General features: G+C 43.9%; 4 non-coding genes across 4 annotated transcripts; all 4 read right to left on the bottom strand.

Moving 5' to 3' along the window:
• Positions 1-18,757: 18,757 nt before the first annotated feature.
• On the bottom strand, positions 18,758-18,839 carry trnal-cag (transfer RNA leucine (anticodon CAG)). The gene has a single exon. It is a non-coding gene; the product is annotated as a tRNA-Leu (tRNA).
• A 1,655-nt stretch (positions 18,840-20,494) lies between these two features.
• On the bottom strand, positions 20,495-20,567 carry trnav-aac (transfer RNA valine (anticodon AAC)). Its single transcript has one exon. It is a non-coding gene; the product is annotated as a tRNA-Val (tRNA).
• Positions 20,568-22,622: 2,055 nt separating this feature from the next.
• trnav-aac (transfer RNA valine (anticodon AAC)) lies at positions 22,623-22,695 on the bottom strand. The gene has a single exon. It is a non-coding gene; the product is annotated as a tRNA-Val (tRNA).
• A 1,484-nt stretch (positions 22,696-24,179) lies between these two features.
• trnal-cag (transfer RNA leucine (anticodon CAG)) lies at positions 24,180-24,265 on the bottom strand. Its single transcript has one exon. It is a non-coding gene; the product is annotated as a tRNA-Leu (tRNA).
• Positions 24,266-25,245: the final 980 nt, after the last annotated feature.

Here is a 25,245-nt window from a genome sequence, read left to right as displayed (position 1 = left end):
TTTTGTGGTGGAACTGGTCCTCCTGGGAGCAGATAGGGCGGACACGGAGGAATTGGGAATACCGGATGACATTTTTGCAAGAGGTAGGTTGGGAAGAGGTGCAATCCAGGTAGCTGTGGGAGTCGGTGGGTTTGTAAAAAATGTCGGTGTCAATTCGGTCATCATTAATGCAGATGGAGAGATCCAGGAAGGGGAGGGAGGTGTCAGAGATTGTCTAGGTAAATTTAAGGTCAGGGTGGAATGTGTTGGTGAAGTTGATGAATTGCTCAACCTCCTCACAGGAGCACGAGGTGGCACCAATGCAGTTATCAATGTAGCGGAGGAAGAGGTGCATATATATATTACATTGAATCTGAGCATACAAATGTTCCCAACTCGATTCGATTTCATTCATTTTACTCCTGCCACAGAATGCCTTTGTCTTTCTTCATCCAAGTCTCTACAACGTCTCAAAACGTAGGTTTTCTCGCACTGTCACCTGTATAATTTCAAATTGAATGACAGCAACAATAAGCTCAATCGAAACAGACTGGTATTTTTCTCCCTAAACTTCTCCAAAAAACTTTAAGGGGTCACTGATTGTCAATCACTGATAAAGATTTGTCTCAGGTATGTTATTCGCAATTTAAATGCTGAAATGTTGTAATGCTAACGCCAAGCTGAAGGCCTCCTTTCCCATTGTGGAAAAAATCTTTTGATGTTTTCACTGGACACTCCAACGACAAGTTACATAATGGAGCACTTCTCATCTCTCCAATACTCCCTCAGAATGACATAGCTCCTCATATCTCAGCACAACAGAATTACGTACTTCTGTACCTCTTAATGCTGTAACCTCTTTACCTGCTACTCCTGGCATATGCCAGTAAATCTTACTCTCACGGGGATATGTTTTAAGAAGATCTCGCACATTCTTCTCAATCCCTCATAGAAACCAAGCTTTGATTTCTGAACTCAATCATCATCATCATCAGCCATTACAGTTTCTAAGCTTGCCATTGCAACTCTGCTCTTCCACTCAAGTTCTCACGACTGCAGGAAGTGAATTGTTGAACTTCTCCAAAATAAGAATCTCTCTAAGAGTGCCATAACTTTGTTCTCTTTTTAATACTCTTACCCACCTTTCAAAATTAATTTGTTAGATTCTTTCAAACTCAATGTGCGTTTAACCACGGACACTATTTTAGATTTCTGAAACACTATCTGTCGGCTTCTGTCACAAGCTCATATGTACTTCAGATAGCTTTCTTTACGTCCTCCTCCTCCCCAGATACCTCCTCCAATAGGGATGCAAATACCTATCAGCTTTGTTTGAATCACTAAGTCCAATGGTCACTGGGCACTGCATTTGTTTAGCCACTTTCTCAAATGAAATTAAAAAGGCTCCTCCATCATTCTCATCAAATTTAGATAATGTCTGGATGTATTTAAACAGATCCCCATCAAGCCTTTGACTAATATAGGGTTGCTCATCCTCACTATCCTCCTCATCCAGCCTACCATCTACTTTCATCATCGCCTTCTATGTCAACTTTCCTCTCTAATTACTAACCTTTGAAATTAAATCTCTCTGTTTTTCTTCTTTCTTTTTCTCTTTCTTCTTCATTTTCTGTTCTTTTATTACTACGCTTCATCATAATTCAAACTGTTTCAATTCCTTCTCATGTTCACGGTGCCTCATTTGAAATTGAATTCTCGCCGTTTCCAAAGAGTCTGATGGTGTTTACGCCAAATGTAATTGCTGACCTATAGCTGTAATTATCTCTCATTTTCTCACAGACAAACACAACTCCAACTCCAGCTTGTCTGCCAATTCCGACAGCTTTGCCTTCAACTTCACTTCATCCACACCCAGAGAACTCTGAGTGACTGAAAGAATGTTTATACACAAAACACTGTTTAAACTAACCGAATTCAACATCCGCAACAAAAGACCCTAACAGCTACCATACACGACCTTTGAACCCAATAGCCTCCTGGTGCGTACTCTCCAGCGTCTGCAAGAGCTTATTCTGGATTCACTGGTTTCCTCCCACAATCCAAAAGTGTGCATGTCAGCTGAATTGGCCATGCTAAATTGTTTGCAGTTTTCAGGGATGTGTGGGTTAGAGGTAAATGTGTAATAATACGGTCGAGGAATGAGTCTGGGGAGGTTACTCCTCAGTGGTACGGTGTGGACTTGTTGGGTCGAGTGGCTTGTTTGCAGACTGTAGGGATTGTAATTCTAAATCCAATTTGGTATTATCGATGTCGAACCTGACAAAAGTCCCCAGTTTGCTATAGACCAACCAGACTGTCTCAAACTATTTTAAGAAGGTAGCTTGAATGCCAACTTTTTCTTATTTTAAAGGTAGATGTGAAGTGGGTGTCCCAGATGTGATGCTACTAGTCAAACCACTCACCATTAAGTAAAACACAATATATTTAAACACTCTAATGAAATCTATACAAAATGAAGAGGATTTTAGAATAACTTAACTATTGGAAACCTTAACCAAATAATTGATACAGTATCTTCTACAAATGAACTGTTCCAATATACTAACATCACCTAAACACATTCCATGGTAAAAAGGAGCATTCAGACATACAGTTCTCCAATCCAGGAGGAAACAGCATCAAGTGAAGCTTCAGGGAGAATAGCAGTTAGGGATAATTTACTAAAGCTTCCAACACTTCTGGGACCCAAGCACCTGGTGACTTACAGCTATAAGGAAAAAACTAGAAAGCCTGGTCTATGTGAGCTGGCCATTATTACTGCTATTTATTAAAAACCCTAAAAGTCTCTTAAGTTACTTACATGAGCCATTTTCCGTAGGCAGTTTGGCCTTTAAGACCTCTTGTTAAAAAAAGGAAAATAACCTTTTTTAAAAAAAAGTGACAGCATTGTCACACAATTTAGATGCCTGGTCCTTTACTCAATGGGCTTCCTCGTGTTACTGATCGCAAGGTCACCTGAGAGGGACAAATGCAGGTACAGATTGGCGTGGTTGAATGCGAAACTCAATGTTTGAGAAGGAACGCACATGGAGGAAACTGTTTTAAATACGAACAACTGGCAGGCTTTTATTTAATCAACGGAGAGAGAAAACGAGAGAATTTTCATGGACAGATAGGTAAAGTGTTTGAAAATGTTAAAATAAAGGCATTGTCATAACAATAGCAATATATACCCGGGTGCACATGAATGACTGATGGATGGGAGGTTGGTGTGAGTTCGAATCAGATTTGCTTCGACAGGTTTGAAGCCAGGAGCGTCAGCAGCAGATTATTAACTTCATTAAGACTGTATTTTATAACTCAAAGTTCAAACAGGCGGTGGAATAAGCCAGTGAGATACATTGTGGAGTGGTGAGTATTTCAAGTTAGAAATGGACAGGGTATGGTGTCAGGAATCAGCTCATGGCCAAAGGGATCACCCACAGTTGTGACTCGTTTGCTTCAGCCGCAGGTATTAGCCAGGGATGGGATAGAAATACTGGAAGGAAGCGGAGTTTGTAACCAGAAGAGCAGGCAGTGACCTCCATGCTCTTAATATTTAAATAACAAAGGCAAAGATACAGTATATTGCGGTTATCCGCTGAAACTGAGTAGGTCAACACAGAGACCCATGAGTAACATTGCCAGAGCAGAGGGAGGCAGTAATTGAACACCTTCATTGATGTAGTTAGTAGTGGTCTGTAGAGTAAATATCTGGATTCAGAGTTTCAACAGGAACAATAATAGCAGATAGAAATGTAGAATATATGAAAGAACAGTAATACAGCCATAACTAGTTTATAGAAAAAAAACGGACAGTGACACTTACTAGGAACACCAACGATAGCCAGGAAGGGATAATAAAAATATTGAATAATGAGAAGAGCGTAATAGATCTTCATTGATAATGACAACAAATAATATGCAGAAAGACGCCAAACATAATAGGATAAACTCCTGTCTATTGTTGGAATATTCCAGTCTAATGTTCTCAGATTATGATCCATTGTTGGCACATTCTGGTGTAATGTTCTCAGATTCTGATCCATTGTTGGAACATTCCAGTCTAATGTTCTCAGATTCTGTTCCATTGTTGGAATATTCCAGTCTAATGTTCTCAGATTCTGATCTCTCCTCCCCCTCTCTCTGGATCTGCTAATCCCTGTCAGTGCTGTCGATGATGCTCCCGCTCATGTTATGGAATAATACATTGAACGGCGCCCAATTATCATTAAAAGATGGAAACCCATTGGGATAATTAGTATCCATCGCGACTGGCATTAATCACAGTCACTGAACAAATAGGATCAGTTAACCAGTTCCATGCATCACTTTTCATATCACTATAAAAGGGAACATTTACTGGTTTTGGATGGATTGGATGAGGGTGCTGAGAGATGGACCATAAATGTTTCAATTTTTATTTCTTTTTCCTTGCATGGGTCTATATGTGTTCCACTCGGTTTATGAATGAAAGCAGTTATAAAATAATAGATCGGCTACATAAAAAAAAAACATCGGATGGGCAAGTTTCTAGATGCCTTAACCTACAGTATGATACTTATTGACCAGTGTGAGGCTACGCTGGGTTTTAAGTGCCCTGTTTTCAAATCCTTTTATAACCTTGACACAGTGCACTAGGAACAGGCCGAAGCAATTCTGTCCCTGTGGGTCTCTTACAGAAGGATAAGAGAAGGCCATTCAGTCCATATTAGCCTGTTGCTAATTGAAAAGGTGGAACTCTGGAATATTAGCACATTTTGCCAACAAAATCATTCAAAATAAAAGGATTTGTCGCTGCAGCTGTATGAGGTGTCACTGAGAGGGCACCTGGAGTTCATTGTTTCTGTAACTGAGAAGGGATGGACCTCCATCAGATACAGTTTATTGGCTTCTCGTAATAACATTTAATGTCTTGTGGCTATTATACAGGGACAGGAGGATCCCATGCAGTCTCTCGAGCCTGTTACAGAGGAGCAGAAAGTGTTTATTTAACATTTCAAGTCTGTTACGCATAAATATTACGTTTAAACTAGTTATGGAATAGGAAAGACCTGATGTAAACAATAAAGTTCTAACTTTAAACAAGGCTAATTTTGAAAGTGTTAGTCGAGCCCTGTGAAAGGCTAATTAGAATACTCGATTTTGCAGGTAAAGTGATGGTTGGTAAATGCAAGGCGATCAAAACTTGGTTTCAGAGAGTCCAGAGCCAACGTGTTCCCATTAGTGAGATGGGCAAGGCTGGTGAGTGCAGAGAGTGCTGGATGGGTAGACATATTGATGCGCTGATCAAGGTAAGAAAGGAGGCATATGTCAGGTGAACAGAACTGAAATCAAGTGGATACCCAGAGGATAAGGGCAGTAAGTGTATAGTCAATGGGGAAATCGGGCTAGAAAAATGTGAACACGAGTTGGCTTTAGAAATAAGGTTGACGAGGTATTGAAGAAATTCTACAAATCTTTTCATGGCAAAAGATTAACTAGGGAGGAATAGGGCACCTTAAAGATCAGTAAGGCTACCGATGTGTGTAACCACAAGAGATGGGAGGGATATGAAACGAGTATTTCTCCTCAGTATTTAATGTGGAGGGAGTTACAAGAGCGAGAGAATGAGGAAATGTATAGTGATGTCTTGAAAAGTGTCTATATTACAAGGACGTGTTGGACATTTTAAAACACATAAAGGTGAACAAATCCTTGGGACCTGATCAGTTGTATCTCAGACATTTGTGGGAAGCTAGGAAAGAGAGATTTCTCTGCATTTTGCTGATATATTTGTATCATTGATTACCACAGGGGAGGTGACAAAATACTGGAGGGCTGCTAATGTAGAGTCATCATTTAAGAAAGAACGGAAAAACCAGGTAATTATAAATCGGTGAGCCTGACGTCAATGGTGACTAAATTGTTGGAGAGGATTTTGAGAGAAAGGATGTATACGCATTTTGAAAGACAAGGACTGAAGAGAGCTTTGTACATTGGAAATCACGACTCACTGACTCGGTGGAATTTTTTGAGGAAGTAATGAAGATGATTGATGAGGGCAGGACAGTGGATGTTGTCTTTATGGAATTCAGTAAGAAAACCAAAATGTTCTGTAGACTGGTTAGCAAGGTCAGACTGCCTGGGATCCAGGGAGAGTTGGCCATGTAGATCCAACATTTTCTGGAATATCAGAGACAGGGCATGACACTGGATATTTGTTCAATGACCTTGGAGATATGTGACCAGTGGTGTGCCGCGAATTTCAATAGTGAGTCCACTGCCTTTTGTCACTTACACAAATCATTTGCATTTGAGTATATGAAGTATGGTCAGTAAGCTTGTAGATAATACCAAATTTGGTGGTGTAGTCGACAGTGAAAAATGATATCTCCGAACAGAGAGAAAGTTGATTAGGTGAGCCGAGGGATGGCGGATGGAGTTAAATTTAGATAAATATGAGGTGTTGCATTTTGGCAAGGCAAATCAGGGCAAGATATGTAGGTAGGGTTCTGTCGAAAGTTGCCACTCAAAGAGAACTCAATTGAAATTATCGAATCCCTACAGTGAGGAAACAGGCTATTCAGCCCATCGAGGCCACACCGACCCACTAAACAGTATCCTACTGGAGAAACCCCTACCCTGTCCCTCTGAGCCTGCATTTCCCATGGCTAATCCACCTCGCCTACACATCCCTGGGTACTTGTTGGCAATTTAGCATGGCCAATCTCCTCTTGCCGGTATATCTTTGTACTGTGGCAGGAAAATGTAGCACCCAGAAGAAACACAAGCAGACACGGGGAGAATGTGCAAACTCCATACAGGCAGTCATTCAAAGATGGAGTTAAACCCAGATCGCTGTGCTCTGAGGTAGCAATGCTAGTCACTGAGCTACTGTGTCACCTTGTGGTGCAGGTTCTCAGTTCCTTGAAAGTGCCATCACAGGTAGACAGCGTAGTGAAGAAGGCACTTGGTGATCTTTCCTTTATTGGTGCGTGCTTTGAGTCTATGTGTGTGCAAGACATGTTGCCCCTGTCCAGGACATGGGTTTGGCCACTTTGTAATATTGCCTTTAATTCTGGTCTCCCTGCTATCGGAAAGATGTTGTCAAAGGGGTGCAGAAGAGATTTAAAAGAATGTTGCAGATGTTGGAGGGTTTGGGCTACAGGGAGAGTTTGAATAGGCTGGGGCTATTTTCAAGTGTTAAGGCTAAGGGGTGACCTTAAAGAGGTTTATAAAATCATGAGGGGCATAGATAAGGTAAACAGTCAATGTCTTTACCCCAGGGTAGGCGAGTCAAAAATTACAGGACAAAGGTTTAAAGTGAGAGGGGAAAGATTTTTAAAGGGAAATTAGGCACAACACTTTCGAAGAGAGACTGCTGTGTTTATGGACTGAAAACCCAAAAGAGGTGGTGGAGGCAGGCACAGTTACACCATTTAAAAGGCATTGGAATGGGTACATGCATGGGAAGGTTTTAGAGGAGTATGGACCAAGTGCTGGCAAGGGGGACGAGATTAATTTAGATATTTGATCAGAATGGATGACTGGATCGGAGGGTCTTTTTCAGTGCTGTACATCACTGAGACTGTGTTGCCTCTTGAGTGTCTCACACAGGAACAGGAAGAGGCTATCCAGGTTCTGAATTCTGTCAGTCAGGTTGTTTGCTCAATTACTGACAAAAATACATCATTCAGATTTGGTACAACATTACGTTGTGCACCATCATCCAGATCATTGATATAGATAACAAATAGCAATGGGCCCAGCACTGATCCTTGAGGCACTCCAATTGTCACAGGACTCTAGTCCGACAAGTATACCTCCACCATAGCCTCTTCACATTCCTCCCAGCTTCTCTTTACTAAAAGCCTTTCTCCTGTCAGGGGCTAGGGTCCCGGAAGATTTGGCAGGAGCAAATGTTGTGCCCTTATTCAAGAAGGGCTGCATAGAAAAACGTGGGAAGTATGCACCAGTAAGATTCACATCTGTTTTCGGTAAACCACTTGAGAAGGTTCAGAGAGATAAGATGTGCATGCGTATGGAAAGACAGAGTTTGACCTGGAACCGTCAGCATGGCTTTGTGCGTGGCAGGTCATGCTTTACAAATTTTGTTTGAGTTTTTTGAGGAAATGACCAGAAAGGTTGACGAGGGCAGGGTGGTGGTCATAGTCTATATGGATTTCTGTATGGCCTTTGATAAGGTTCCACATGGTGGGCCGCTCGAGAAGGTTAGATTGCATGAACTCCAAGGTGAACTGGCAAATTGGTGACACAGTTGGCTTGGCGTTAGGAAGCAAATGGCTATGGTGGAGGTATGCTTGTCGGACTAGAGTCCTGTGACAATTGGAGTGCCTCAAGGATCGGTGCTGGGCCCATTGCTGTTTGTTATCTATATCAATGCTCTGGGCGATGGTGCACAACGCAAGGTTAGTCAGTTTGCAGATGACACTAAAATAGGAGGGATCCAATGAGGAACATTACCAGAAATTGCAGCAATACCTTGATCGGAAGCAGGAGTGGGCTGAGAAATAGCATGTGGAGTGTAACATAGATAAGGGTGACGTCTTGCATTTTGGAAAGTCAAATCCAGGTAGGAGTTTAATGATGAATGAGAGTGCCTTAAGGAGTGTAGTGGAATAAAGGACATGAGAGATCAGGTGCACGGTTGTCTGAAATTTGAGTCACAGATACACGGGACAGTGAAGGAGGCTGTTGGCACACTGACCTACATCAGGGCATTGAGTATAGAAGTTGGGGCGTTATGTTGCAATTATACAGGATATTGGTAAGGCTGCAGTTGGAGTATGGTGTTCAGTTTTGTTCACCTTGCTCTAGAAAGGATATTATTGAACAAGGAAGAGTGTAGAAGAAATTTCAGAGATGTTTCCTGTGCTAAAGGGTTTAAGTTATGGGGAGAAATTGGACAGGTTAGAACTTATTTCTTTACAGCCTAGGAAACTGAAGGGGGTTCTTACCGAAGTGTATATAGTTTGTGAGAAGTTTTGTAGCTCGGGTGCTCATTGTTGTGGTTCTGTTCACCAAACTGAGAATTTGTGTTGCAGACATTTCAGCGGACAGCTGGAACTGACAACCAGGAGTGGCAGATACAAACTACTGTAAATGCCGGAGGAAACATCTCAGACGTGCTTCACCGGAGGCTCCCAAGCACTGAGGATGTCACCTAGACATGGTCTCTCTAATGAGAGTTCTTTGGGAGTCTATTCTATCAATGTTACCATTTTATTTTTTTTAATAAAGTAATTTTATTGAGAAGACATTTTTAATATTATAATAACCGATTAACAACACAACTCAAATAACTGAACAAAATTACACGCATGTACATGTACATACAAAACAAGTTAAAAACACTAAATGGACAGAAGTAAAACAAAAATAAACAATAGTCAGGGTAAATATAGGATGGTAGGGGAATGGGTATGTGTGGGTCGAAGTCGACCTGTTGGGCCCAAGGGCTTGTTTCCACACTGTAAGGATTCTATTAATTCTAAATAATGAATAACAAAACGTAGCTCTCGTTCTTCAAGAGCATTAACTGATACGCATTTTATGTTCATAATTGTTCCTCGCTTGATATTAGATCCATTAGCCAATATCGTCATGGCTGTATAAAAGCCCTTCTTCATGTGACAGATAAACCTGCATCGTGGTAATCCAAAAAAAATGCTGTCATGTCTTATATAAATCTCTGTTTTTTTGATGCACCATACTGGTGAGAAAGTCCAAAGGGATATTCTCCATGAAGAACTTACGACGACCCAACAGACCCGGGGTTTTCAGACATCCAACACAACAGAACATGTTTCCTAGCACAGAAAGTAAGGATATATATATTTTTTTCCTTATGTGCATCTGCGTAAGGAACCCTGAGCAGGCCCAGGAAAAGAAAAACCGGATCCATCTCCAATTCAATCCCCAATACCTACTCTATCAGAGCTACCACAGTGCTCCAATATATATGAAGCCTGCAGCAGGACAACAAGCAATGAGTAAGAGTGTCTGTAGTCATTCTGCATTTACGATATGCTGAAGATAATCCCATTTTGCATTTTGAGAGTCAATCTGTGGTCAGATAGACCCTATGAAGAATTTTCAACTGCATGGAATGGGTCCTATTACAGATCAAAATCCTTCGAGCATTTTCACAAATATCCTCCCATCTCTCCGAGGTATTCTGAACCCCCAACTCTCTCTCTTGCAGGCATCACAAATCTTCACAGACTCGTCTGAGGGGGCACACTCCAACTAATGATAAAGGGTACTGACAGAGAGTGTATTCTAAGCAATAAGCACCCACTTCTCTCGATCGCATCTGTAAGAGTCTGTTAAAGCTGTATTTTTTTAAAATCAAATCTCTGAACTGGAAAAATAAACAGTAGATGTCTTCAGTAGGTAGTCCATACTTACGAGTTTTTTGATCAAATGATGTCATTCGTTCTCCCTCAAATAACACGTGGTGGTTCAGTAGTAAGCACTGCGGCCTCACAGCACCAGGATTCACAGACATGCAGGTTAGATGAATTGGCTATTGATAAATCACCCATAGTGTTCAGGGATATGTAGGTTGGAGCATTAGTCAGGGTAAATATAGGATGGTAGGGGAATGGGTCTGGGTGGGTCGAAGTCGACTTCTTGGGCCAAGGGCTTCTTCCCACACTGTAGGGATTCTATTAATTCTAAATCACTCAAGCAAGTTACACCCCTGGCTTCCCACAGTTTAAACATGGAATTCATTAGCCCCGGTTGACAACTCGGTATACCAATTGTAGGGGTAAGAAACATGGTTTTGGCTGTATTGCCCTCGATCTGACGCATTGTCATTCATGTTTTAACAGGATTGATAATTATTGGGTTATGAGAATACTCCACAATGCCATTTTTTCTAAGAAAAACAGACTAATAAGGGTTCACTTTCTCTGAGAGGGTTCAATATCTAACCGCAGTGACGCTGAGTCCTCAGTGGCTCAGACACTAACATGGGATAATAAAGAGCTTAATTGATAGATTTTAATCTGGGAATCTACTCCCCACGCTCTGTGAGGTAGTTGCAATTTGGTTAGCTTGATAAAGAGTCGCTTATGGTGACAAATAAAAGAGCTAAATCAGCCATTAAGTCTCCTAAATTTCTGTCTGGGAAACACGAAAAGAATAATTCACCCGGGGTATAGCAAATAAGGAAGGACATTCATTTTAAGAACAACCATCCGACCTAGCCAGGATATTGGGAGTGCATCCCATCTTTGAAGGTCATGTTTAATTTTGTCAAACAAATGGACATAGTTCATGTTAAGTAAATGATCAAAGACAGATGTAATGAATATACTGAAATAGGGAAACCACTCCCGTAACCAATTAAAAGGAAACCAGGATTTGCCTTCAACATCAGGTATTTCCCTGAGACCTCCCATAGGGATGGCCACAAACTTTGTAAAATTAATCTTATAGCCCGAAAAGGTGATAAGCGAATTAATGCATTGCATCACGTGAGCTGCCGAAACTGTGGGATTTGACAAAAACATAAGAGCCTCAACTGCGTACAACATAATCTTATGTAACTTCTATCTTACTTCTGGGGCAGGTATGTTGGGGTAAGATTTCCAATTGTGGAGGATGCCACTGAATCTAAGATTGTAGCAGGAATGGGGAAGAGATCAACCCTCGAGTGCCACTTCTGCGGGTTAAAGGAGAAAATAAAATCCCTACTTGTGAGGTAGATCTGCCTCCAGACATCCACCAGCTCGAGTTCTGCCCGAGAACTAATTGCTTGCATTATAATGAGGGTATTGGGGGACCTTTGGACATTCTGTCCACCGTGGGGCCATAAGAGAGTTGAAATCTCCTTCTATGGTAATCTGCCACGATGCAAGATAACTGAATTTGGGAAATGCATCAACTAGGATTTTAAGAGGGCGCGCCGGGGGGCAATAAACATTCAAAATACTGTATTATTTCCCATAGTTCAAGATTCTGGGGATGCTGATCCTTCCGTGAATGTCTAGTACAATCCAATAATTTAAATGGAAGATTCTTCTTCACTAGTATGGATTCTCCCCTATTCCTAGTATTAAAAGATGATAAATAAATCTGATCAAACCCACCCTGCTGTAACGTCAAATGTTCCTTTCCATCAAGGTGCATCTCCTGCAATAGGACAACATCCACCCTCTCTTTTTGAAGACTAGAAAGTACATTTTTCCTCTTGACTGGCAGATGGCTCCCCTTAATGTTCCAGGTACAACATTTAAGCACATCAGTTTCCATAACACACTGTAGCAACATTTCAACTCTAGAGTTTCACATCAAATTACACATCGCTGATCATTAATGGAAAAAAAATACTCATAGAGCCTAAAAACTGTCCAAACTAAAACTAATACAACTAACAAGCTCTCAAAACGTTCCAAAGCTAAACACATAAAAAAACCAAAGAACGAAATAAAATCCAAAATGCCAATGACACTCGATTGTGGAATTTACCCCCCACCGCCCACTGGGGACGCTTACATATCTCAAAACTTTATTTTGTGCTCGCTACCAATAAAGAATCCAGGGCAATTAACAACAAAAATCGGGCTTGAACTGCCCTTCAGTCGGCACTTAGTCATCACAACTACATTTGTAACTCCCTCCAGTTGGAGCTGCACCCCAGACACAAGCAAAGAAAGAAAAAAAAAGTATTAATACTAATGAAGAAGTTAAAACTGAGTACTCTACCCATTCCAGGCTATAATTTAACACTGGTTAATAGCAGAAAAATCCAACAAAATTTCTTTCGGAGAGAAACATGGTTACCTAAATATCCAACTTACTTTAAAATGTCCACAAACTTTTCGCTTTCTCTTGAGAGTCAGACGGGATCACGGATCCATTCAAAGCAATACGGACACCGCTGGGAAGCGTTAGGAATACTGAATCCCGAGTTCCCTTACTCTTCTCTTGATATCATCAAAAGATTTTCTTTCCTGAGTCACCGCCGCTAAAAAGTCCTAACAGAACATAATCCTGGAGCCCTCGTGAATTAAACCCATCGGCTCTTTCCCCTGGGTTCTAAAGCTTCCATCAATCTTTGTTTGTCCCCAAAACTAAGTAATCGCGCAAGGACAGGATGAAGATGTTGGTCTGAGTCTGACTTCCACGCCGTAACCCGATGAACTGTCTCAGTCTTCACCCGTCCCTCATCAGTTTCGAAGTGAAGGAATCGCTGCAGCCAGTTCTTGAAAAAAAACTCACCAGCTGACCACCTTCTGTCCGCTCCAGCAAACCGACGATGTGTATATTCTTCATCCTGTTCTCGAGCTCATCATCTTGTTCAGTTCGTCATCTTGTTCAGTTAAGGTGCAGACCTGTTTTTCAGTGGCGAGGATCCTCTCCCGAGAGGAATCGATCACGGTCTCTGTCGCTGCAGTTCGGCCCTTGGCATCGTCTGTTCTGTTTCCAAGGCTGTCAAGTTGCTGCTCATGTTTCTGGAGCACGGCTGAGAGCGGCTCTAGCCACGGCTGAACGGTTCTTCAATCATGGCTTCAATCATTTCACGTAACTTAGTGAACTCAGTGACCAAGGCCTGGTGAGTAACTGGGTCCATGGAACGAGCGGAGTGGGTTGCAGCGGCGGTCTCAGGCATGCTCGATGCTGACGGGTGCACCGCTTGTTGGGACTTACTTGATCCTTTCCCGTGTTTTGTCATTTCCCTTTGACAAACCGGGATCAGTAATGATTCAATCACTCTTCTAGTGTTGAATTTTAAGTAAAGGGCTGGGATGGGGCGGGATAGAGAAACACTTTGCCCGTGTGTTGATGCAGAGCCCAGCAAAGCAGACCTTCTGGATCGCCGCCATCTTGTATTCCCCCTTAACATTTTATCGATATTATCATTTCATTTTGCATTATATTCCTGCAGGTTCTGAAGCCATGTTATTTGATACCACTGTCTACATTTTCCCCTCACAATGCACATTGCTGCCAATTCGTCGATAATCCTTGACTCTGTTGTTATTTTTGAACCTTCCATCTGTGACTCAAAAAATTCAGTATCTCTGCCTCCAATACTCTATGGGGAAGAGTGTTGCAAAGACTCACAGCACTTTGAGAAAACAATTATAAACATTGTGATCTGAGTGTGAGATTAGTCTTTTGTGTCTCCTTATCTGAGAAAGGATATAATTACATTGGAAGCAGTTCAGAGATATTTCATTACACTTATTCCTGGGATGAAGGGCTTATATTAGAAAGGCTTTTAAAGGTTACTCTTAGAATGAGAGAGAGAAATAAAACATATGAGACCTTGAGGAGAGAGGATTAGGTATATACCCACTGGGTGTTTGTATAGCCCAAAATTGTTGTCATTGTCATAGAAGCTCTACAGTGTAGAGGCAGGACGTTCCGTCCATTAAGTCCACACTTACCCACCCAACAGCATCCCCACTTGGACATGCCCCCAATCTTATCCATGGAACCCTGCATTTCCCATAACTAACCCACACATCCTTGGGCACTATGGGCAATCCACTTTAAACTGTACATATTTGGACTGTGGCAGGAAACTGGATCACTGGGTGGAAACGCAGAGAGGCGTGGGGAAAATGTTCAAACTCCACAAGAGGGTCGCCCGAGGTTGGAACTGAACCCATCTCCGTGGTATGTGCGGCAGCAGTGCTATGCACAAATCCACCATACTCCTCCGCTAGTGCTGTTCGTAACTTGTGGCTGTCTAAAGAAATCTGCCTGACTTGTTCTTATCACTGAATCTGACCCAGGCTAAGATCTTTATCATCAGCCATGTCACCAACCTGGTTACATTTAACATTTGTCGTGAGCAGTGGAGGAGTGGGACGAGAAAAGGAAACAGTGACACCCTCCATCCTCAGTCACAACTGGAGTGAAAAAAAATCACAAAGTGGGAATTCATTCAGGTGGGAATTCTCCTTCCCAGAAGTTTGGGAGGGCTGAATCCTTATATTATGTCGAGGTTGGCTTCATCTGATTTTCCATAGACAGGTGAATCAGGGATAATGGTGCATGGAGAGCAAAGTGCAGGTGGGAACGCCATGAGATAAGCCACAATCTGATTTACTGGTGGAGTAGTGTCAAAGGGCCGAAAGGCCCACTCGTGTCCCGGAGCCCGACATTCTGATGTTCCATTCAGCCCTTCGGACCTGCTACACAGGGGCAGATCGAGCCACTCCGATGGTTAGGTATAGTTTTGGAAATGTACTTGGAAATTCCAGGCTGGGTCAGGAAGTGACACTGACCCCCAATCCGTGTTTCCAAGCTTCCCCTCCACAATTTCTGCTCCAGCTGCAAGTCATGTCCCAGATTCAATATGAATACAGTTCCCAAAGGTGCTAAATCATGGTTTGGATCAGTTCGCACGTTAGTGACTCATTCAATCAGCAAAAGCAATGAAAGAAATTACACTCTCAAAGGAACCTCTGGACTTGTGATTTCATAACGTCGCTAGTATTAAGGTGCGTCCCGAGATCTAAGCCATTTTGGAACTGAAACGGAGGAATGGACAGAGAGGCTACAGAATGACATCGCATCCTTTTGGTTCTCTTTAAATCACTGAGCAGCAGGAAAATGTAAACGGGAGCTCGAGTGGGAAAGTGAGGCAGTTGCAGCTCTGGTGAAACTCCTTCTTTGTGAGTCACTCAGCAGCAAGAGACGTGAAGGTGACTCAGGCGTGAGAGCTCTTCACATCGAGAACAAAAAGCACTCAAGTGCAGTTAGCACCTCTTCCGGAGTGGGGGAGGGGTGAGTAGTAACTTCTGTTACTATGTTCAGAAACTGCCTTTTAAGTTGACGTGAACAGAAACTGCATTTCTAATAAGCACCATGGAATTTAGCAAAATTTATTGAGTCGCTTGACCAGGTTGGAGAAAACCTTTACCATGCTTTGCACACTAACTAAATGGAATTGCATCACATTTCACAAAGAGAGCAGATTTGTTCGAGCAATTTCCAAGGCAGGTTTGCAGATGGGAAAGCAAGAAATAAAGCTCCGTGCTTGTCCGTGTAAAAGGCTGCAGTTGAAGAACAAAGCAGTTTCTACCCAGTTTCGAGCGGGGGACCTTTCGCGTGTTGAGGCGAACGTGATGACTGCTACACTACAGAAACAAGCCTCAGCCAGATGCCCTGCGGTTCAGTGGCATCCAGCACTGAAAGTTGAAGACATTCTACGTTTCACTTTTCTTTTTCCAATATCTCGTTGTTATCCAGGGTAATTGACATATTGAAAATTTTTTTTTTTAAAAAAAGAGATTTTAAATTGGTGACAAAATATAGATATGGATATCGTCACCAACCTGCCCCCTGTAAAAACGCCATCCCATATTCCCAATTCGTTCGTCTCCGCCGCATCTGCTCCCAGGAGGACCAGTTCCAGTACCGTACAGCCCAGATGGCCTCCTTCTTCAAGGACCGCAGATTCCCCCCAGACGTGATCGACGATGCCCTCCACCGCATCTCCTCCACTTCCCGCTCCTCCGCCCTTGAGCTCCGCCCCTCCAACCGCCACCAAGACAGAACCCCACTGGTTCTCACCTTCCACCCCACCAACCTCCGTATACAACGTATCATCTGCCGTCATTTCCGCCACCTCCAAACGGACCCCACCACCAGGGATATATTTCCCTCCCCTCCCCTATCAGCGTTCCGCAAAGACCACTCTCCTCGTGACTCCCTCGTCAGGTCCACACACCCCCACCAACCCAACCTCCACTCCCGGCACCTTCCCCTGCAACCGCAGGAAATGTAAAACTTGCGCCCACGCCTCCTCCCTTACTTCTCTCCAAGGCCCGAAGGGATGCTTCCATATCCGCCCCAAATTCACCTGCACCTCCACACACATCATCTATTGCATCCGCTGCACCCGATGTGGCCTCCTCTATTTTGGGGAGACGGGCCGCCTAATTGTGGAACGCTTCAGGGAGCACCTCTGGGACGCCCGGACCAACCAACCCAACCACCCCGTGGCTCAACACTTTAACTCTCCCTCCCACTCCACCGAGGACATGCAGGTCCATGGACTCCTCCATCGGCAGAACATAACAACACGACGGTTGGAGGAAGAGCGCCTCGTCTTCCGCCTGGGAACCCTCCAACCACAAGTGATGAACTCAGATTTCTCCAGTTTCCTCATTTTCCCTCCCCCCACCTTGTCTCAGTTGGTTCCCTCAACTCAGCACCGCCCTCCTAACCTGCAATCTTCTTCCTGACCTCTCCGCCCCCACCACACTCCAGCCTATCACCCTCACCTTGACCTCCTTCCATCTATCACATCTCCATCGCCCCTCCCCCAATTCCCTCCTCCCTACCTTTTATCTTAGCCAGCCTGGTACACTCTCCTCATTGCTGATGATGGGCTCTGGCCCGAAACGTCGAATTTCCTGTTCCTTGGATGCTGCCTGACCTGCTGCGCTATAACCAGCAACACATTTTCAGCAAGGATATCGTCAATGTTTGGACTGTAGAGTGAGGTGGAACAGGCTGGGACAACTTTCCCGGCAGCGTTAACGGCTGCGACATGATTTTATGGAAGGGTTGTAAACAGAGAATTTATGAGTTTTAACCAAGCTGGGGTGAGTTGGAAACTCGAGAGCACAGGTTTAAGGTGAGTGGTCTGAAATTGACAAAGGACCTGAGGCACATTTCCCACACACAAGGTTGTGCGTGTATGGAATGAGCTACCAGAGGAAGTGGAGGAGGCTATTGCACTCAGAAAATTGCAATGGTAATTGGACGAGTTTCTGGATAGGATGGGTTTAGAGGGATGGAGGCCAAATGCTGTGGAATGGGACTTGTTTAATTTTGGCGATGTGGTGAGTATGGTTGAGATACAGCGAAGTATCTGTTTCCACGCAGTGTACCCCAATAACGTTGTGTTGCTTACACCGGCTTTAAAGGATTACTTTTTAGCGGAGCTTGCTGTGGCAGTCTATGGCACAATCATTTAGACTGTTCGACTGTTCACGGGAAAGGTAGTATTGTGAAACACTGCAGAAACGAACGACTCCCTTACTTTTGCTGTGACTGACCATACTTCGTGAAATTTTCCCAGACCCTCAGTTAAGGATTTTTGCTGCTGGAAGTTACCTCAGAAACCCTGTTAACTCGTAATGTATTGAGCTAATAGCAAGCAGTAAGCATTTAACACGGAACACAAACAAAACTGGCATACCTAATGCATGTTCAGACACAGCGAAGCACGAATGATACAGTCCAAGGTCATGCGGCATAACTAACAACTGTTGTTAGTCTCACAACTAACAACAGGGCAAGTCCAAACTACTCTTTCAAACATAGTGCAACCTTAGTGCACCACCTCTTCCCAAACAATGCTGAAAAGAGAGAAAAAAAGAATATAATAAGTATGGGCCATAAAAAAAGTGAATTTCACCAATCACAGTCTCGATTAGATTACCTTTCCCTTCCGGTGTCTCCAAGATGGAAATGAAGGAAATGGGAGAAATTCAATAACACATTCAGTGGAAAGAATTTCCCATTCGCCAGAAAGCCAAATAACGATGAATCGATTCAGCGCAGGACTTTGTTTCACAACAGCGATGAAATAACAGTCTCCATTCGGTTCCAGTAAAAACTCAACTTGCCTGGAACGTAAAGCAAGCGTTGAGCTGTTTGCGATTTTCGGCAGGGGAGGCGAGCACCATCACGACAGCAGAGAGACTTCACAATATTCACCACAGTTAATTCCCCTGCAACATCAACGCAGCGGGGATTTTAACAATGCTGCAGCGGTGGAGTTGACCAGCTGAAATGGCAGTGGTGGGATTCGAACCCACGCCCCTTTCAGGACTGGAACCTGGATCCAGCGCCTTAGACCGCTCGGCCACACTACCAGACAGCGCAGCAGCGCATTTACTTGCATTTCGAATTGTGCTCCTGCATAACCACACATGCTAAGTCAAATGAAAAGGGTTCCATGATCCCTCTCCGACTCGCACAGCTGCTGGGATGTGCCCAGTTACAATGACAATTTCGCAGCAGATCATGAAAGCCCATCAATCCAGACAAAAATCAATGGTAAGCTGAGTCTATCTTCTCAGACTCTTTTCAACCAGAAATGTATCTGTGACTGCGTGAGAATATATGTTCGGTTATGATTTGGTCAAATCACCATGAGCTGCTTGACATTACTTCAATTTCGATTCTTGCTTTGCTGAATGATTTCACCCATTGCTCGAAACAGGACAACTTCCACGTTTACACGGAACATGAAACACACCGGACTACAGGGAAAATGCACAAAGCTGAGCAGGCCGTGTTCCACATCATACCGTACAGCATAGTTTCAGTCACTGTGTCTGTTTTGCAGGATAAGAGTCCCAAAGAATGTTCTCCACCCTAACACCGGAGGTAGCATTACAATCCGAGAACGACAGATCACATTGGGAGGATGCTCTGACCTCGGGGCCAGTTCGAGATGCCAATTTCCTTGTCTTTTCCATTAACCGTGCAATTGGCTGCAGGGATGTTCATACCTGGACATGAGCCACATGGATACCAACTGAGTTGGAAACCTGTGTGCGAATCGACGAGAAGCGACTCAATAAATTTTGCTAAATTCCATGGTGCTTATTAGAAATGCAGTTTCTGTTCACGTCAATTTAAAAGTCAGTTTCTGAACATAGTAACAGAAGGTCCTACTCACCCCACCCCCACTGCGGAAGAGGTGCTAACTGCCCTTGAGTGCTTTTTGTTCTCGATGTGAAGAGCTCTCCCGCATGAGTCACCTTCACGTCTCTTGTTGCTGAGTGACTCACAAAGAAGGAGATTCACCAGAGCTGCAACTGCCTCACTTTCCCACTCGCCCTCCCGTTTACATTTTCCTGCTCGTCAGTGATTTAAAGAAAACCAAAAGGTTGCGATGTCATTCTGTAGCCTCTCTGTCAATTCCTCCGTTTCAGTTCCAACTTGGCTTAGATCTCGTGGCTCACCTTAATACTAGCGACGCTATGAAATCACAAGTCCAGAGGTTCCTCTGAGAGTGTAATTTCTTTCATTGCTGTTGCTGATTGAATGAGTCACTATAACGTGCGAACTGATGCAAACCATGATTCAGCACCTCTGCTGCCAATTCTCGCACGTTGAATAACGACAGACAGCTTCCAAATGAGGCCTTGCAGAGACGACTTTGGGGTACATTTGTCAGACAGACCAGTTGAGGAATCCGCGGTGCACTGTGACACCAGCTCATCAGCTTCTTCGCTGTCTTTGAACCGGCCCGCCTGCGCAAGGAATGCAAATGCGGTACTGCTTTTTGTGGAAGATTCAGAACGCGGTAACTACACTCTGAAACAGAATGGCATATGATCAGACCCAGCTTGGAGAAAACCTTTACAATGCTTTGCAAACTAATTTAATGGAATTGCATTACATTTCACAAAGAGAGCAGATTTGTTCGAGCGATTTCGAAGGCAGGTTTGCAGATGGGAAAGCAAGCAAGAAAGCTGCGTTGTTGTCCGTGTAAAAGGCTGCAATTGAAGAACAAAGCAGTTTCTGCCCAGTTTCGAACTGGGGACCTTTCGCGTGTTAGGCGAATGTGATGACCACTACACTACAGAAACAAGCCTGCGCCGGCCGTGCTGCGGCTCTGTGGCATCCAGCCCTGAAAGTTGAAGCCATTCTCCGTTTCACCTTTCTTTTTCCAATAGCTCGTTGTTATCCAGGGTAATTGACATCTTGAAAAAGTTAAAAAAAGAAACAGACGTGAAATTGGTGACAAAATATAGACAAGGATGTGGTCAATGTTCGGACTGTAGAGTGAGGTGGAATAGGCTGGGACAACTTTCCCGGCAGCATAACGGCTGCGACATGATTTTATGGAAGGGTTTTGAACTGAGTATTTACGTGCTTTACCCAAGCTGGGGTGAGTTGGAAACTCGGGAGCATAGGTTTAAGGTGAGTGCTCTGAAATTGACAAAGGACCTGAGGCACATTTCCCACACACAAGGTTGTGCGTGTATGGAATGAGCTACCAGAGGAAGTGGAGGAGGCTATTGCACTCAGAAAATTGCAATGGTAATCGGATCAGTTTCTGGATAGGATGGGTTTAGAGGGATGGAGGCCAAATGCTGTGGAACGGGACTGGTTTAATTTTGGATATGTGGTGAGCATGGATGAGATACACCGAAGTATCTGTTTCCACGCGGTGTACCCCAATAACGTTGTGTTTGAAAGGATTACTTTTTAGCGGATCTTGCCGTCGCAGTCTGTAGCACAATCATTTAGACTGTTCGACTGCTCACGGGAAAGGTAGTATTGTGAAACACTGCAGAAACGAACGACTCCCTTACTTTTGCTGTGACTGGAAACAGGACAACTTTCACGTTTACACGGAACATGAAACACACCGGACTGCAGGGAAAATGCACAAAGCTGAGCAGGCCGTGTTCCACATTATACCGTGCAGCATCGTTTCAGTCACTGTGTCTGTTTTGCAGAATAAGAGTCCCAAAGAATGTTCTCCATCCTAAAACCGGAGGTAGCATTACAATCCGAGAACGACAGATCACATTGGGAGGATGCTCTGACCTCGGGGCCAGTTCGAGATGCCACTTTCCTTGCCTTTTACCTTAACCGTGCAATTGGCTGCAGGGATGTTCATACCTGGACATGAGCCACATGGATACCAACTGAGTTGGAAACCTGTGTGCGAATCGACGAGAAGCGACTCAATAAATTTTGCTAAATTCCATGGTGCTTATTAGAAATGCAGTTTCTGTTCACGTCAATTTAAAAGGCAGTTTCTGAACATAGTAACAGAAGGTCCTACTCACCCCACCCCCACTGCGGAAGAGGTGCTAACTGCCCTTGAGTGCTTTTTGTTCTCGATGTGAAGAGCTCTCCCGCATGAGTCACCTTCACGTCTCTTGTTGCTGAGTGACTCACAAAGAAGGAGATTCACCAGAGCTGCAACTGCCTCACTTTCCCACTCGCCCTCCCGTTTACATTTTCCTGCTCGTCAGTGATTTAAAGAAAACCAAAAGGTTGCGATGTCATTCTGTAGCCTCTCTGTCAATTCCTCCGTTTCAGTTCCAACTTGGCTTAGATCTCGGGGCTCACCTTAATACTAGCGACGCTATGAAATCACAAGTCCAGAGGTTCCTCTGAGTGTGTAATTTCTTTCATTGCTGTTGCTGATTGAATGAGTCACTATAACGTGCGAACTGATCCAAACCATGATTCAGCACCTCTGCTGCCAATTCTCGCACGTTGAATAACGACAGACAGCTTCCAAATGAGGCCTTGCAGAGACGACTTTGGGGTACATTTGTCAGACAGACCAGTTGAGGAATCCGTGGCGTACTGTGACACCAGCTCATCAGCTTCTTCGCTGTCTTTGAACCGGCCCGCCTGCGCAAGGAATGCAAATGCGGTACTGCTTTTTGTGGAAGATTCAGAACGCGGTAACTACACTCTGAAACAGAATGGCATATGATCAGACCCAGCTTGGAGAAAACCTTTACAATGCTTTGCAAACTAATTTAATGGAATTGCATTACATTTCACAAAGAGAGCAGATTTGTTCGAGCGATTTCGAAGGCAGGTTTGCAGATGGGAAAGCAAGCAAGAAAGCTGCGTTCTTGTCCGTGTAAAAGGCTGCAATTGAAGAACAAAGCAGTTTCTGCCCAGTTTCGAACTGGGGACCTTTCGCGTGTTAGGCAAATGTGATGACCACTACACTACAGAAACAAGCCTGCGCCGGCCGTGCTGCGGCTCTGTGGCATCCAGCACTGAAAGTTGAAGCCATTCTCCGTTTCACCTTTCTTTTTCCAATAGCTCGTTGTTATCCAGGGTAATTGACATCTTGAAAAAGTTAAAAAAAAGAAACAGACGTGAAATTGGTGACAAAATATAGACAAGGATGTGGTCAATGTTCGGACTGTAGAGTGAGGTGGAATAGGCTGGGACAACTTTCCCGGCAGCATAACGGCTGCTACATGATTTTATGGAAGGGTTTTGAACTGAGTATTTACGTGCTTTACCCAAGCTGGGGTGAGTTGGAAACTCGGGAGCATAGGTTTAAGGTGAGTGCTCTGAAATTGACAAAGGACCTGAGGCACATTTCCCACACACAAGGTTGTGCGTGTATGGAATGAGCTACCAGAGGAAGTGGAGGAGGCTATTGCACTCAGAAAATTGCAATGGTATTCGGATCAGTTTCTGGATAGGATGGGTTTAGAGGGATGGAGGCCAAATGCTGTGGAACGGGACTTGTTTAATTTTGGATATGTGGTGAGCATGGATGAGATACACCGAAGTATCTGTTTCCACGCGGTGTACCCCAATAACGTTGTGTTTGAAAGGATTACTTTTTAGCGGATCTTGCCGTCGCAGTCTGTAGCACAATCATTTAGACTGTTCGACTGCTCACGGGAAAGGTAGTATTGTGAAACACTGCAGAAACGAACGACTCCCTTACTTATGCTGTGACTGACCATACTTCGTGAAATTTTTCCAGATCCTCAGTTGAGGATTTTTGCTGCTGGAAGTTACCTCAGAACCCCTGTTAACTCGTAATGTATTGAGCGAATCGCAAACAGAAAGCATTTAACACGGAACACAAACAAAACTGGCATACCTAATGCATGTTCAGACACAGCGAAGCATGAATGCTAAATGTGAGACAGTCCGAGGGCATGAGGCATAAAGTAACCTCACAACTAACAACTGGGCAATTCCAAACTACTCTTTCAAACATACTGCAGCCTTAGTGCACCACCACTTCCCGGACAATGCTGAAAAGAGAGAAAGAAAGAATATAATAAGTATGGGCCATTAAAAAAAGTGAATTTCACCAATCACAGTCTCGATTAGATTACCTTTCCCTTCCGGTGTCTCCAAGACGGAAATGAAGGAAATGGGAGAAATTCAATAACACATTCAGTGGAAAGAATTTCCCATTCGCCAGAAAGCCAAATAACGATGAATCGATTCAGCGCAGGACTTTGTTTCACAACAGCGATGAAATAACAGTCTCCATTCGGTTCCAGTAAAAACTCAACTTGCATGGAACGTAAAGCAAGTGTTGAGCTGTTTGCGATTTTCGGCAGGGGAGGCGAGCACCATCATGACAGCAGAGAGACTTCACAATATTCACCACAGTTAATTCCCCTGGAATATCAACACAGCGGGGATTTTAACAACGCTGCAGCGGTGGAGTTGATCAGCTAAAATGTCCGCGGTGGGATTCGAACCCACGCCCCTTTCCCGACTGGAACCTGGATCCAGCGCCTTAGACCGCTCGGCCACACTACCAGACAGCGCGGCAGCGCATTTACTTGCATTTCGAATTGTGCTCCTGCATAACCACACATGCTAAGTCAAATGAAAAGGGTTCCATGATCCCTCTCCGACTCGCACAGCTGCTGGGATGTGCCCAGCTACAATGACAATTTCGCAGCAGATCATGAAAGCCCATCAATCCAGACAAAATTCAATGGTAAGCTGAGTCTATCTTCTCAGACTCTTTTCAACCAGAAATGTATCTTTGACTGCGTGAGAATATATGTTCGGTTATGATTTGGTCAAATCACCATGAGCTGCTTGACATTACTTCAATTTCGATTCTTGCTTTGCTGAATGATTTCACCCATTGCTCGAAACAGGACAACTTTCACGTTTACACGGAACATGAAACACACCGGACTGCAGGGAAAATGCACAAAGCTGAGCAGGCCGTGTTCCACATTATACCGTGCAGCATCGTTTCAGTCACTGTGTCTGTTTTGCAGAATAAGAGTCCCAAAGAATGTTCTCCATCCTAAAACCGGAGGTAGCATTACAATCCGAGAACGACAGATCACATTGGGAGGATGCTCTGACCTCGGGGCCAGTTCGAGATGCCACTTTCCTTGCCTTTTACCTTAACCGTGCAATTGGCTGCAGGGATGTTCATACCTGGACATGAGCCACATGGATACCAACTGAGTTGGAAACCTGTGTGCGAATCGACGAGAAGCGACTCAATAAATTTTGCTAAATTCCATGGTGCTTATTAGAAATGCAGTTTCTGTTCACGTCAATTTAAAAGGCAGTTTCTGAACATAGTAACAGAAGGTCCTACTCACCCCACCCCCACTGCGGAAGAGGTGCTAACTGCCCTTGAGTGCTTTTTGTTCTCGATGTGAAGAGCTCTCCCGCATGAGTCACCTTCACGTCTCTTGTTGCTGAGTGACTCACAAAGAAGGAGATTCACCAGAGCTGCAACTGCCTCACTTTCCCACTCGCCCTCCCGTTTAC

Source organism: Hemiscyllium ocellatum, unplaced genomic scaffold, assembly GCF_020745735.1.
Source record: "Hemiscyllium ocellatum isolate sHemOce1 unplaced genomic scaffold, sHemOce1.pat.X.cur. scaffold_412_pat_ctg1, whole genome shotgun sequence".
Classification (NCBI taxonomy): domain Eukaryota; kingdom Metazoa; phylum Chordata; class Chondrichthyes; order Orectolobiformes; family Hemiscylliidae; genus Hemiscyllium; species Hemiscyllium ocellatum.
Note: the sequence above shows the minus strand (reverse complement) of the source record. Positions and strands in the feature narration are given on the sequence as shown.